General features: G+C 40.9%; 1 long non-coding RNA gene across 1 annotated transcript; it reads left to right on the top strand.

Annotated features, from left to right (window-relative positions):
• The first annotated feature begins 6,159 nt into the window (after nucleotides 1–6,159).
• On the top strand, nucleotides 6,160–9,869 carry LOC145430313 (uncharacterized). The gene is made up of 2 exons (XR_013910792.1): nucleotides 6,160–6,283; nucleotides 9,078–9,869. It is a non-coding gene; the product is annotated as an uncharacterized LOC145430313 (long non-coding RNA).
• The last annotated feature ends 1,205 nt before the right edge of the window (nucleotides 9,870–11,074 follow it).

The raw sequence follows: 11,074 nt of genomic DNA, 5'->3' as shown, positions 1-11,074 counted from the left end.
AGCCACGCCCAGATCTAATGGTGCAAGCAGGATGCTGCCCGCCCCCTATTACTATGACAACAATCCCAAAGGAGTAGTGGCTGCTCCCATCTACAGCACCATTGAACCCAGAACTGAGCTGCACAGTTTGTCACACTCAGCCACTATCACCTGGTTTCAGCTGAACAACCTTCACTGGACGATAACAATTATGAGGATTTATCCTCTTCACTCTCAGATGTGATTAGCTTCTGTTTGCCTGGACTGATACCATCCAGAACTTTCCCTCCCAGTTCTTCACACATGGATGCTTTCAAAGACCTACTTGACCTCAAACTGAAATGCTCTCAGGTTTAACTATTGGGTTCAGAAGCCCAGAGGACCCAGATATCCTCTACCTGAGGGGAGTCGACTGGAGAAATTAACTGGTTGAACTTTAATTCAATTTTGTTTTATTTATATGGCTCCAAATCACAATAACAGTTGCCTTAAGGCATTTTATATTGTAAAGACCCTACAATAGTAAAAAAAAAAAAAAAAAACCCCAGAGAGGACTCCAACAATTATAGGGAGTGCAGAATTATTAGGCAAGTTGTATTTTTGAGGAATAATTTTATTATTGAACAACAACCATGTTCTCAATGAACCCAAAAAACTCATTAATATCAAAGCTGAATGTTTTTGGAAGTCGTTTTTAGTTTTAGCTATTTTAGGGGGATATCTGTGTGTGCAGGTGACTATTACTGTGCATAATTATTAGGCAACTTAACAAAAAACAAATATATACCCATTTCAATTATTTATTTTTACCAGTGAAACCAATATAACATCTCCACATTCACAAATATACATTTCTGACATTCAAAAACAAAACAAAAACAAATCAGCGACCAATATAGCCACCTTTCTTTGCAAGGACACTCAAAAGCCTGCCATCCATGGATTCTGTCAGTGTTTTGATCTGTTCACCATCAACATTGCGTGCAGCAGCAATCACAGCCTCCCAGACACTGTTCAGAGAGGTGTACTGTTTCCCCTCCTTGTAAATCTCACATTTGATGATGGACCACAGGTTCTCAATGGGGTTCAGATCAGGTGAACAAGGTGGCCATGTCATTAGTTTTTCTTCTTTTATACTCTTTCTTGCCAGCCACGCTGTGGAGTACTTGGACGCGTGTGATGGAGCATTGTCCTGCATGAAAATCATGTTTTTCTTGAAGGATGCGGACTTCTTCCTGTACCACTGCTTGAAGAAGGTGTCTTCCAGGAACTGGCAGTAGGACTGGGAGTTGAGCTTGACTCCATCCTCACCCCGAAAAGGCCCCACAAGCTCATCTTTGATGATACCAGCCCAAACCAGTACTCCACCTCCACCTTGCTGGCGTCTGAGTCGGACTGGAGCTCTCTGCCCTTTACCAATCCAGCCACGGGCCCATCCATCTGGCCCATCAAGACTCACTCTCATTTCATCAGTCCATAAAACCTTAGAAAAACCAGTCTTGAGATATTTCTTGGCCCAGTCTTGACGTTTCAGCTTGTGTGTCTTGTTCAGTGGTGGTCGTCTTTCAGCCTTTCTTACCTTGGCCATGTCTCTGAGTATTGCACACCTTGTGCTTTTGGGCACTCCAGTGATGTTGCAGCTCTGAAATATGGCCAAACTGGTGGCAAGTGGCATCTTGGCAGCTGCACGCTTGACTTTTCTCAGTTCATGGGCAGTTATTTTGCGCCTTGGTTTTTCCACACGCTTCTTGCGACCCTGTTGACTATTTTGAATGAAACGCTTGATTGTTCGATGATCACGCTTCAGAAGCTTTGCAATTTTGAGACTGCTGCATCCCTCTGCAAGATATCTCACTATTTTTGACTTTTCTGAGCCTGTCAAGTCCTTCTTTTGACCCATTTTGCCAAAGGAAAGGACGTTGCCTAATAATTATGCACACCTGATATAGGGTGTTGATGTCATTAGACCACACCCCTTCTCATTACAGAGATGCACATCACCTAATATGCTTAATTGGTAGTAGGCTTTCGAGCCTATACAGCTTGGAGTAAGACAACATGCATGAAGAGGATGATGTGGACAAAATACTCATTTGCCTAATAATTCTGCACTCCCTGTATATGACCCCCTATGAGCAAGAGTGTTGGCAACAGTGGAAAGGAAAAACTCCTTTGTAACAGGAAGAGACCTCAGGATACTGAACCCTGAGCCACTAAAAGCACTTTTATAGATGACTGAGGCTTGTGATAAGAAAGTGCTTTGTGCTTCTTAAATAGAGAATAAGTATTAGTCCATTTCATTATATGCAAAGAAATAAATAATAAAAATAACCTAAACAAAACTCTGTATGCTTAAATCAAATCCTGTATGATAAACCTAAACTAGATAGCATAAAAACATAAATTCCTATATTCTCACAGAGTTCCTAATAAAATAGCAAGACAAAACCTTCATGCTGGCAAGGCCCTGATATAAATCTATTTCACTGGAGTTATGTTGTAGTGTCAGATGAGTCTTGCGCCTCTCTTGACCTGCAGTCACATCCACACATCCTGACACTGTCACCACAGCTCTGTCTCGTCTCCCTGTGCTGATGGACGGCCAGAACACAAACCCAATTCTCTCTTGTGCCCTGAATCCGCTCAGCATTCAGAGACTCCGTGTTGCAGAGACGCTGAGATCATCCCTCTTGCTGTTTGAGGATTTATGCCCAGTTTTTCTGCTTTTCAGTCGAGTTTTTTCCTTCACGTTTTGCCCGCAGAGAGTTAAGAGCAGCAGACGTATGGGCTGTCATGTTCCTGCACTGTCACAACTTGAGGTGCTATTCAAAATGCTGTCACGCACAACTGCAGTGTGAGCTTGCATCTCGTGTCAAAGAGCTCACACACCGACGCCGCTTGTCTTGGCATTTCTTAGAGTCACCACATGCCAGCTATGGAGGCGTCAAGTGGGTGGAAAATGTCAGGTTTTTGTAACCTTTATTTAAGTTGGGAAAAGGTGATGCAACAGCAATAAAATGTTGCTTCAGATTCAGACCAGGGAGATGCCAAATGAAATCTTGAAGATTGTGCATTAATAAAGAACCAATTAAAATGAGCTGAAAAGAGCTTCTGATTATTTTTCCCACACATCCACATATTTCTGGACAGTTTAGGATTTTAAAGGACTTTAAAATCACAAGCTAACATTTCTAAAATCATCTATATTGAAGCTTCAGAGTATCATTTAGCTACTCTTTTCCCCTCGGGGAGTTCAGATGTCAGGCTGAGAGGCAGTACAGCACCACTGTGGGCGAGATGTGATACATAAAGCAGCAGCACAGTAGCCAAAAGTTTCTTGTTTTGTCCTGTTTAAACATCCTACACTGCAGGTTTCCTTCAGCGGGATGTGTTAACTATAATATGGAGAAATCCACCACTGTGTGTTGTACCCATAATGCACATTTAATGTACACATTAAACAGCATGCACAATATAGGCAGAGTATAAAAAGGATGAATATGAGAACAAGATGAAACGGGTGCACTGTCATAATGTTGTATCACTGTGACAAATAATTCATAATCTTTTTGATCTTTACTTATATTCCAGTAGTCTTTAAAGTGCCACTAACCATCAGCTAAATCCTGTTACACCAATTCACAGCTCACTGATCGTAACTTTCCCCGTAAGTCAAATAATCAGGGTAAAACGTGCCAGGGTAAAAAACATTAAGGGGTCCACCACTGGCTGTAGCTCCACAAAGACTGTGGTGTGCGCCACATGATGTGATGTCAAACACCAGCATAAAAACTCCATACGTGATTCGAGCACAGTTAACTGGAGATATCATTGAGGAAGCCTGTACTAAACACATAAATCTGGGGGTTTATCAGATAACTTTGAGCCTTCTGTCAGTAACAAGCAGATTTCAATATTCTGTGTCCTGTTCATGGTTCGGCTTGGGTGCCTCAGGTTTCTGTTCTTTCGTTCTCTTGTCAACCTCTTTGCTCTTAGACTGAGGTGGAGTGCTGGGCTGGCACTGAGTCTCTGATCCACCCTTGGGTGGAGCCTTCCTGCCTTGGCCAACATTTTCCTTATGGTGAAAGCAATTGGTGGGTATTTGTTGGCTTAAAGATGCAAATCAAACACTCCTATGGAATGTGAGCTCATTCAGGCCCTTCTTCCATTCCATTTTCACCTTGATCACCTGCAAAGGGAAGGATTCCTTGCTGTCAACCTGCAAGGAATACTGTTGCAATCAAAAGCTGCAATAATAGTCCACTTACCTGATCCACAGCTAATTTTCTCCATGGGGGCACTAGGGGTGAGATTTTACTCAGTTCAGAAACAAGTCTCTAACCAGAACCACCTTTTTCAATAAACACTTTAAAACTGCTTGAGTTTTTTCCTTGAGTCCAGTTTAAACCACAGTGAAAGAAACCAGTTATAAAAAGGTTTCTCAAGAGTCTGAGTATTCTTCAGACTAACCCACAGGGAAGTCTTGAGTATGTGATGATTGCTTTGTGTGATTGGCTGCTTAGTTCTTCACCTTATTGTTACACTGGAACTCCAGTACAGGGTCCAGTTTAGTGTTCCTATTAAAATAGTGTCAGTGTGACACCTTTCTGCTGTGAAGTGGCGCTATATAAGAAAAACCCTTTCTGTATTGTATCACGGTTCGGATGACAGTTACACTTACATACTGTGTGGTGACATCAGGATCCAAAACACTGGATTGTGCACCACCGCCACAATCCAAGGTGGTGGCACCACCGCCACCTTGGATTGTGAAATCAGGGTTCTCCGTCTTTCTTGTCATGTTTAGGCAAAGGTAGAACTCTGTATTCAGATTCAGCTCACCAGGCATGGTTGAAAAAGGTTCACTGAATGGCAGAAAATGGTGAACGGTGAGTGAGCCAGGTGAAGATAAATACAAGCGCCTCTTTGAGTTGGGCTGGTAAGAAAGAGGCTTTGGAGGGGTTACCTGAGAACATGCAGGTTTCCAAGTTGCTGAGAGGAACAGCAGTGGAGAGTGGGCAGGCTTTAAACTTTTTGAAAGGCTGAGATTCTTGTTCTCTATCCTGAAAGGCATTCCCAGACTCAGCACACACTCATATTCACATACCTTATCCTGGCCATGTTTTTTTTTTTAACCATTTAACTCAGTCATACTGTGCTTCCCCTAGCTTTCATGGATATTTTCCTTTTAACATAATGACTCAGTGATTGTCAGCAGTATAAAGAGCTTGCTAATGATGAGAAATGACATGAAATGAATGACACAGCATGTCACAAATGGCTCATTCCTGCTATTGGTACAACAGCCTGTGATTTCTCTAATAGCCTGTAATTTCTCCCGCGTAGCAAGCTGGGGTCGAGAGAACAGGCAGGACCTGCGACCGGCCTATTTATAGTGCGCATGTGTGTCTGTGTTTGTATGTGTTTCTAATGAGAGCCAGTCTGTAGCCTGAGATGCTTCAGCTGGGTGGGATGACTCTCTTTCGTCATTAGTGAAAATGTCAACACTGAGGTAAAGATCCTGAATAATTTACTGCTACCAGTATAGATGGAGCACTCGTCCAGTCACACCACCTCTCTGTGCCCACATTTTCACTACACTGCATGCACAATATGGTTGACAGAAAACCTCCCTTATGTTTTCTGTTCATGTTATAGACAGCTCTAAAGCTAAATTGGCTTTCAGGCTGAAGTAGAAACATGTCATTCTTCTCGGTGAGGGGTGACACATCTCATCTCTAATTAGATGTCTCGAAGAGATGAGAGCGTTACAACCTGCTGTTACTGCTGTGACCGCGGTTCATTAGAGCCTGCAGCCAATCCAAGATGGCATTCTGTTCACAGCGCAGCCTCTGGTCCTGAATCAAATTGTTTTTGGACGGTCAGTTGGGATTGTTTCTAAATTTCAGCTCTGCCATGTTTCTTGGTAGTTTCTATTGGTTTTTGTGGCCCTTTGCGTTTCTGATTGCTCTGTTTCCCCTGCCTCCCATGTTCCTCTATCTCTGTCCTTATGTTTCTTTATTTGTTTGCTTACTTTTTACTTTGAAAGCAAGTTTCATTATGATTTTACTTCCTGTTTTATTTCCACAAACACTTCTACCACTGTTCAGCTGTTTGTTAGTATATGATATATTTATACACGTCTCTCATTGATTTATTATTAATCTGTGGTTCTCTTCCACAGCGTGTCTTGGTCCTGTCTTCCTCCCCAACCCAACAGCAGATGGCCGCCCCTCCACGAGCCTGGTTCTGCCAGAGGTTTCTTCCCTTTAAAAGAGAGTTTCTCCTTCCCACTGTCATCAAAGTATGTGCTCATGTGGGGTCATGTGATTGTTGGGGTTTTCTCAGTTTTTTCTGTATTAATGTAGGGTCTTTACCTTACAATATAAAGTGCTTTGAAGTACTGTTATTGTAATTTGGCTCTATATAAATTAAACTGAATTGAATTTAATCTGGATTTACCTCCTGTCTGTCCCGCATGTTAGTTCCCGTCTCCTTAACGCTAACTTCCTGTTTTATCTACGCAATGACTTTCTTTGTGTATCTACGGTATTTTTGCTTTCTTTGTTCTCCCTCCTTTGTGGTTGTCCATCTTTCCTTAATTACCATATTTTCATCTTTGACTTTTTTCATTTGTTTGTCCTCCTCTTGTTCACCATGCCCCTTCTTGTAATTTTTTTGGTTTTACTAGTCCACTGGACTTCATGTATCTCTTTTCTTTTTTTGTTTAGCCATTTTAAATAAAATACAACAAGCCCATTCCCGATTTCAATTTAACCTTAATGAAAATGTTAAAAAACAAAGATCACTTAAAATGCACTCACTCTAATTAATATAAATACTTGTGCTCTGGTTGTGTCTCTTGGACACAAACAACAGGGACATTATGTCGAGTGTATATTCACAGCAGGGCCACAGATCATGTATGTCTGTGACTGGGAGGTGGGCAGGTTTGGGAATCATGCCAGCAAGACTACAACAAATGAGGTCTTAAAAACACTTTCTCCGTACTACATCTTTTGAGACTCACCATCCACTGAAGCAAGGACAGGACTGTGACACTGAGGCTGAACTCTCATTAGTGTGCGACCAGTAGACGTGTCTGAGATGATGAGCGCTGACATGAAAGATTCCTGGATACATTTTCAAGCTTGTTAGAGTCTTGTGACTTTGAGCCAACCATCTCAGAAGGACTTTGAATTAAACAAGACTGGGTGTTTGCCTCGAGCGTGGATCCCTGTCAGCTGCTGCCAAAAGTTTGGGTCTTCCTATATCACGGTTTGTTACTGACAACAGCGGAGTGTCCATCACACACGGGGAGCAACAGCAAAATGTGATGCATCCACTGAGGCACAGAGGCCTGCAGGCTCTGTATCATTATGACAACAAGGCTTCCTTCAAAGATAGTTTCTCCAAGTGGACCTCTTGCTAAGACGAAGAACACACTGTGTGATTGCAGTTTGTTTGAAACCACAGCAGCCACTGCCGTACGGCGCCTCGAGGAAGCTAGGCTACTGTGACAGTGAGGCTGCCTTCATAAATATAATTTCTAGTCAAGCCTCACAGGTCCCACATATAAAGACAAAAAGGCTGCATGAATCTGTGGAGCCCTCTGGATGCAAAGAGATTAGATGATGTATTGCAAAAAGTTCTGACATTTGGACTTGCAGCAGAATTAATCAGATAATGGATAATGGTGCACTGCTGCTGCTGGAATGACACTGAAGGAAACAATCAAAGGGGACAAAACCATGGAACCAAGTTCTACTCTGGAAAGAATAGAGAGATAAAAGGCAATAAACAACTCTTTCTCTCTTAGTTTGCCCTTAGAAATGACCTCTTTCATATGCACATGTAGATATGTGCCCCACTGTACCCCCACAGTCTGCTGACATGCGAGTTAAGTGAGCGTGCATCTCCTTAAAAAGTGATTTAAATTGTCAGAGCTAAATGCTTTAGAGGTCCAGGAAATGACAGGACTTCACAGCAGACTGGAGCACAGATGTTTGAATCTCAGGAGGATCGGGATTTTACGTCAGAGTGCAGCCCAGAAAACAGACTGTCCAGAGGGATGTAAAATGGAAACTAGGCGGAAAGGAAAAGAAACCACTCAGATTACAGAGACTGCAGCAGGCACCTCATATATGCTGGATATAATAGATTTATCCTGTAACTGGGTAACCTGACTCTGAGCTTAATGTTAAGACAAAAGGAGGGATTTGCACATGTTATTGGTAAAAATACAGCAAATATTTTTAGCATGTACCGTTATTATCTCATATATTAACCGAAATTCAGCCAATATTACCCACTTCTATTGTCAGCTGACATTCAAGTAGTAAAATATGATGGCCACAAAATCATGAAAATTGACCTTGATGAAAAGATGCTGCAGAGGGGACCATAAGGACAGCTGAAAAAAAGCCACTGGCTGCTCTCTTCCTTGCTTTGATATAACATCGCTAGCTTCTGATGCCTCTCGAGAGCAAAGAGGATCATCAGTGACCATTCCCATCCTGGCCATCATCTCATTAGCCTGCTGCTGGGACCAGCAGACTGAAAAACAGCTTGTTTGGGGGCATCGGGGTTACTCAGTACCCACAATAACTTTAAGCAGTCACACGCTGAACACTGATTATTCCTGTGAAATATCCATCTTAAGTGTAAAAGTGAGAAAGACCTCTTATATCCATTTATTCCACTGCTTATGCCACTGTTAGAATTATTAAGATTCTATTTTATTTATTGTTTATTTATAGAATAAAATAGGGTATACTTTTATCAGTGGAATGACTTTTGGTGTGCACCAAGTATAGCAGTGCTTCCAGTTTTGTTGTATGCTTGAGTTTTTTTTCAGCTTATTTAAAATGTTCAAAAATGAAGTGTAGGATGAACCTTCTACTATAGCAGAGCTCAAAGGATGTCAGTGTGTGTACATGTGTCTTTTTGTCTCTCTGTGTGTCACTAGTGGGCGGGTTTTTGGTGTGTGTGCATGCGTGCATGTGCGTGTCCATGCTACAGTGTCATGGTGTTTTGGAGGCTGGTGCTTGCATGTACATTTAATGGGCCCACATTTACTGACCTTTTGGTATCCACAGGAGTGCTCTGTGTCTGCAGTGATGAAGAGCAGAGAAGGAAGGAGCAAAAAAAAAAAGAAAAAGAAAAAATGAAAAAGAGACATCAGCCAGAAAATGATGGAAAGACAGGGGAAGTTGGGAAAATGGGAGAAGACACAGAAAATAACATAGGGAAGAAAATACTGTAGAAAAATGGTAAGATGGAGTTTGCAAAACTTTTTTTAAAAGAAGAAAATCTGTAAACTATTTAAAAATAATGAGGAAAGTTTCAGTGGTGGTGACTCATATCAGGAAGAGAAGTCTGCCCTCTACTTGAGCTAGTAAGCTTTATAATATAGAGATAAAATGTGTGGCACATACCTGAGAAAAGTTATCAGTGACAGTTAATGGATGCATTTCTGAAAACCTAAGTCAGTCTGATCCGGAGAAGGTATTATTAAACCGAGTAATGGTCCTCATGTGATCTCATAGCTTGGGAGTGTTACTGACAGTATTAGTGCCAATGTGTAAAAGGTTCTGAAACTTCCTCCAGTGGAGGACATCTCATTTAGAAAGGCCCTGCCTTCAAATACTAGCAGTGTAATACAACACAGAGAGGATAGTAAATGGTGCGGTTTGGCTGTGAGCATGATTCATAGCGACATAAAATGCAATCTGCTGCAATGCTGGTTCAGTCAGGAGCCAGGGATGATTTTTAAATACAGAAAGTGAGTAAAACCCCGGTGATGAAAATGATATAAGTTTCTATATAAATGTTGGAATTCTTTTGTCTTGCTACTAAATAAAACTAAAAATTCTCCTTTAACTATGAAAGTGACAAAAACTGAGTGTCATTAAGAACTACCATTTTTGTTTAATGCAGTGACACCATAAAGTTCCTCTTCCTTAATTTCCGAGGAGACGATGATGACGTAAAACTTACTGCAGTTTTACTGAAGTGAGGAAACAATAAAAATGTCTAAATATGTCAGTAAAAACATATTACCAGTTTTAAAGAAATGTTTCATACTGACTGAGAAGAAATTTTAAATAATGCACAACACACAGAAATCACCTTTATCGGCCCATTTGTACTGATGAAAGCCAAAAATTCTTCAGTGATGGAGGTAAAGGAAGGCCATAGGCTTCAATAAAAAGCCTTTTGATATGTTTTTAGCCCCCATGAACTGATGGATTAAATAATGGATTAACTGTACAGGGAATAATTTTTGAACCCCTCACATAAAGAGAAATGGCCAGTCTCTAGTTTTTATGTTAGTTTTATTTCAATGGAGAGATACAAAATATAAACCAGAAAAATACAAATTACGCAAAAGTTATAAACTGATTTGCATGTCACTGAGTGAAATAAGTATTTGATCCCCAAGCAAAACGTGACTTGGTGAAGAAATCGATTCTGAAGACAGGTGTGCTTTATAAAAAAAAACGATATAAGACCAGGACTATCTGTAATTGATCAATCAATTGATTGATTCTATTCTTTCAGCCACATGTACGCATTGTATATACCAGTCAGACATTTTACTAAAAGGTGAAACGTGAAAGGCTACAGCTTTCTCCATTTAACTTGTAAATAATTAATTCAGGAAGACTTTAACATGAGTCCATCCAGGAGATCCCTTTCAGATAATTAACATCAGCTAATGTTTTGACTGGATGCAGTGGGTGGTCAATGAGATCCAGTGAGGGATAAAGGTAGTGAGGAATCCCACAGTGAGGGATAAAGGCTAGCATATGATCTTCACTCCATTAGATGACCTTTCAAACAATTTGCTTGATTAACAAAGTCACATGTTTCCAGTGGAGCTGCTCAGTAAGGCAGGAAATTACCCTCAGGGATGAAGCAGCAAGCTTCCTGAAAAACACTCAGATCATTTTAGATGACACGCTCTTACATTTTCTGCCAGTAAACAAAAAAAAGATTCTCTCATAAACACTCAGAATTTATGTGTATTTCATGAGGACAACAGCGTATGATAACATTTAAGGTCAAATTGGGTCAATTTAAGGATACAAGA

The sequence above is a fragment of the Astatotilapia calliptera genome, chromosome 2, assembly GCF_964374335.1.
Source record: "Astatotilapia calliptera chromosome 2, fAstCal68.1, whole genome shotgun sequence".
NCBI lineage: Eukaryota > Metazoa > Chordata > Actinopteri > Cichliformes > Cichlidae > Astatotilapia > Astatotilapia calliptera.
This window is presented reverse-complemented; position numbering and strand designations above follow the sequence as displayed.